This window comes from Arvicanthis niloticus, chromosome 7, assembly GCF_011762505.2.
Source record: "Arvicanthis niloticus isolate mArvNil1 chromosome 7, mArvNil1.pat.X, whole genome shotgun sequence".
NCBI lineage: Eukaryota > Metazoa > Chordata > Mammalia > Rodentia > Muridae > Arvicanthis > Arvicanthis niloticus.
In genome coordinates, this window is record NC_047664.1 from 79,515,486 (window position 1) to 79,520,606 (window position 5,121).

Below are 5,121 nucleotides of genomic sequence, written 5' to 3' on the forward strand. Positions count from 1 at the left end.
TAAAATATCCTGTATAACCTTTATGAACAAGATATGCATAATGGACTTACACACTGGAGCCAGGTTATGACTAACTGGGAACTCGTTGGCTTAGACATGTTTGGTGAGGGTGCTCAGGGCAGCAACACAGCAGGCTCACAGGATAATAAAGCCTGCAAATGGTTGGCAGTGTGTCTTGGAGACAGTGGGACTGTCACACTACCCAGGCTACCACTATACACATATCACTTATCAGCAGGGTAGAGCAGTGAGAACTGAGATTTTTTTTCCACTGACTACCTCAACACAATTGTACTAAGCACAGCTCAGATGAGAAGTGTGTGGTCTCCATAGAAACCCTGCTGCAGCCTGGACAGAGAAGTGCTAGGACACTGGGAAGACTTCAGAACTGAAGCTTCTTCTGGATTTCTCAGAGTCAGTGTCACCATCACAACATCCGAGATTCCATTTTGTTCCCGTATACAAGGGACACTGAGGAAGACATCATCATTGGTTCCATAGAGATCCTTAATCATGGTGGAAATGGGATACATCCACCTAGGGTTCTTCATTATGCTCTCAGCCAAGTATGCCACAGAGAGGCCATTGTCCCAGGATGTGTAACCTTTCAGCTTGGTCACCTCATATGCATTGTCAACCACCTGCTTGTGAACATCCTTCCACTGCTCCATGTCTGCATCAGTGCACAGTTCTGGGTTCAGACACTTCAGGGAGATGCTGGCAATGTTCACACCACTCCACACAGGCACATTGGATTCTCCATGCTTTCCCAGGACCCCCTTGTGACAGCTCAGTGGGTGAATTCCGAGGCTTTCTCCCATCAGGTAACAGAACCGAGCTGAATCCAGATTGCAACCACTTCAATAACTCAGCTTTTGGGAAAGCCACTGATTTTTTCCAAGCTACGTAGGTCAAGATATCCACTGGATTTGAGACAATGACCAGCTTGCAGTATGGACTTCACAACTTTGGGAATGATGAACTTGAAGATGTTCACGTTACCCTGGACCAAGTTGACTCGGCTCTCTCCCTCTTGCTGATGGGCCCCCACTGTGATAACAACCAGCTTGGAGTTTGAAGTCACACAAAAGTCTTTGCTGGAGACAATTTTTGGTGTTTAAGGAAAAGACTGACATGCTGGAGATCCATCAACTCTCCCTTTAGCTTGTCTTTCATGATGTCAACAAGGACAAGCTCATCTGCCAAGTCCTTCATTAAGATACTGATGGCACAAGCCATGTCAACAGCATCAAGCCCAACAACTGTAATCTTGTTCTGGGGAACCTATTCTTCCTTAAGAAGATTCACAATCATCTGGTCCTTGAGGGTTGCCATCTTGGATTTTGAATCCTTAGAGACCACTAGTTCACGATGGGGGAGTGATGGGTAAGCAGGAGCAGCATGGCCTGTGCTCAGCAACAGTGGATCCAGCACCTATGTTATTATATTTATACTTTTCTTTCTCAGCTGCTATTTTGTGAGGAACTTATACTATGAGCCCCCCAAAACCACCACGTTGGGGGCCGACGTTTAGCAGAAAGCGGCTATCAGCTTTGCAGCCATCTTGAGCCATATACCTGTGACTTGGATTACAATAGCCTACAACAGCTGATCACACTCCGATCATCTTGGTTTAGATACCTTGAGATTAAAGGTGTGTGAGATTAAAGGTGTATGAGATTAAAGGTGTGTGACTTAAGAGTATGACTTAGAAGTATAGAGATAAGAGTTAGAGACAAGACCTAAGGGCATGATTAAAGGTGTGACCAAAAGGCTTGTCTTAGAAGTGAGACATATAAAAGGCAGAGACAGAACAGATCAGAATCAGACTGAGATCAGAGAATCAGACACATCAGACATTAGGTAGAAGACACTTGGCTCCAGACAGAATCAGACACAGCAGACAGAGGAGACAGAGAAGGAGACACTTAGAGGAAGAGAGACTGAAGAATAAACGGGATTGAATCACACCCTATCTGGTCTCCATTCTTTGAGTCTGCCCTCACCCTCGCTCTTGCTGAACCCCGACCCGCAGACCGGAGCTGCTTGGGCCTGGATACAGTGGCTGCCCAAACATGGGTCATTATTTTGGCCACCCCAATGTGGGGCTAGTGTGGACCCCAACACCACCATAATGTTTTTTCAATTACTCAGGAATTTGGGATTGAGATAATTTCTCATAATGTGTACTTATGAGAAATATTCATATATTTATATGTGGTTTTATAAATACAAGGAGTTACTTAAGTTTTAATTTCAGTCTTTTATGTAGGCCACAGAAATTGCCTTCTAATTATTTGAAAACCATTCAGGAGAAATTAAAAGATATTTATCTCAATTAAATCAAAACCCAATAGATACACAGACTTCTGATGCAGTTAATACTGGGATCTAAACAATCTCATTTTCTGTCCCACCTCTCTTATTGCTTCTGTCTCTCTCATTTTCTACATCTGTCATATATCTATCATCTTTATCTACCTACTGATCTATCTATCTATCTATCTATCTATCTATCTATCTATCTATCTATCTATCCATCTATCATCTATCTTTTATCTATCAACTGTTTATCTATCTATCTATCTATCTATCTATCCATCCATCTATCATCTATTTATCTGTAATTTATACTTTGGAAATAATCATGCTATACATAACCATAGTATTTTGTAAAGAAGAATGACATCACATTAATTATCCTTGATAAAATCTGAAGGTGGCTGAATGAAAATCTCTAGTACACTCTAGGGGTAACTTTGTTAGTGTCCTCCTCACTGTCATTGGGCTATTTTTCTCTTTGGTAGATCCCAGTTAATTTTATAGTTTGTTACAGTTTTGTAGATAGGAAGGAGTCAATTTTTTCTATCTGTTCTTTGTTCTTTTTTTTCTATATTGTACTACCAGTCTTAAAACTATTATTTTCATTTCTTCTACTACTTTATTTGTTTGACTTCACTGAGAATTAGAAAGTGTCTTTGTATTCCCAAATGTAGCCTGCTTGGCATATGCATCATATTGTCACCACAGGGTATGAAGTATGGTCTTCATATATGTCTCTTGCTGAACATATAGCCCAGAAAGTCAACTGTAATTCAGAATGCCATCTTCAAATACATGCAAACAGTACCCCAAAAAGCTGACCAAATTTTTTTATTGTCTTCCTTTTACCATTAAAGAGTACCTTTTACAAACTCATAGAAAGTTCTCAGTACCTACACATTAGATTTGTAAACATGATATTTGGATATTAACACTTGTGTTTCTTTTTATTTCCCTGGCAATTTCCTTGAGAATTTTGTGATTTTTTTTGTAATATCTTGCAAATATCTTCTACTATTAAGTGGTATAATTTAGAGAAATATGTTTTTAATAATATATTTCAAACTAGCATTCACTTTGTAATTATTTTTTAAGGAAATTTGCAAAGGAAGGATAGCAAAGATTTAACAAATATAGTATTCAAACTTTAGCAAATGAAAGTTGAATAAGGACAAAATGAACTTATATTGTAAAAAGGAAAGAGAATCTTTGCTGTATCAGAGCACAGAGTTCACTAACCTTACTGTATTCACCCTCTGGGTTATCTGTAAAACTCTGACAATATTTTACATATTTAGTTAATTAAATCCATTTTGAGAAAGAGTTTACTTAGTTCATTTTTAAAAATTATTCATTTGTAGTAATTTTGTATTCTCTAGACTCAATATTGTACTCTGTTGTCTTGTCTTTGGAAAATATTTAAAATTTGGTCAGAATCTTTGTGTTTCATGGTCTGAACTTCTGTCTATCACCCCCAGTCAGCTCCTTTGTCTAGAAATCTCTACTTCCTTTAGAGTTGAATTCATTATCTTTGCCACTTAAAAACTCAATGCCATATTCTTTATTTAAATAAAGTATACCCACCATATTTAGTGAGCCTGAATAAAATACACATTTGTTTCATTTTAAGCTTTATAAAATATAGTAATCAAAACTCTTCTTATCACCTTGATCTGCTATTTTTAGTGAAAATATATGTAAATATCTCAAGATATTCCCAACTGGTTATGACTAAATTGACTTGTGTCATATTAGCCAGGATTCCGGGATCCAGAATAGAAAATGAAGCCAGTTGCACCCATTAAAAATATTATTATTGAAGATAAAATGGGTCATGATCCATATATTAAATCTGTTATATCATAGTGTTTAATATAAATAAATGTATAGGAAGAGGAAAATTAATCTCCAGAAATGAGCCCATAAATGATTCTATAAAGTACTCAAACTTAAACAAGATATCAAATGTAAACTATGTGTTTATATTTAAATATATTTAAAACAGAGCTAAATATGTTCAAACTCCTATATGGATATTAGCTGTTAAGTCAATGATAATTTACAATCAGCACAATTACAGAGGCTAGCTGTAGAAAAAGAACAAGAGTAGTTATTTTCAATATATGGATCATGATCCATTCTATCTTCAATACTAAATAGCCTTAGCAATGTTGAATTTATATATTGTGTTCACACACACACACACACACACACACACACACACACACACACACATTTGAAGGAAACAATAATACTTGAGAAAAATTTAGCCACAAATTGGGAGGGGGGCAGCTGTGGCATGTGTGTTTGGAAAGATGAATACTTAAAGGTAAAGGATACTATTACAATTGCATTGTTTGAAAGTAACTGTTATATAAACACTTTTAAAAATAAATCATATTATGTATAAAATTGCTTACCAAAGAGTCATTGGCTTTATAATAAAACAAAGCAAATTATGATAGCCTTGTTTTGATTTTTTAGGCAGTGTTTGAAATTTCAAATTATTTGACGTATGTATTTGTTTGGTTGATATGTAAATATGCAATATCCATGGTAATTTTCAAAGTTCTCTTCAGTTAGGTATTGTGTCATGGATAGGCTGAAAGTATGTTTTAGGTCTTATTAAAAACAACAAGAACAAAAATGGTTCCATGGTAGGGTGAAGCATCCTTTGGCTATATGCCCAAGAGTGGTGTAGCTGAATCTTGAGGTACATTGCTTCCCTTTTCTTGAGGAACCACCACATTGATTTCCATATTGGGTGCAACAATTTGTATTCCCAAAAGCAATGAATGA

At 36.8% G+C, this 5,121-nt stretch overlaps 1 pseudogene; it reads right to left on the reverse strand.

The window, feature by feature from the left end:
• Positions 1-305: 305 nt before the first annotated feature.
• Positions 306-1,335, reverse strand: LOC117712420 (L-lactate dehydrogenase A chain pseudogene; annotated as a pseudogene).
• Positions 1,336-5,121: the final 3,786 nt, after the last annotated feature.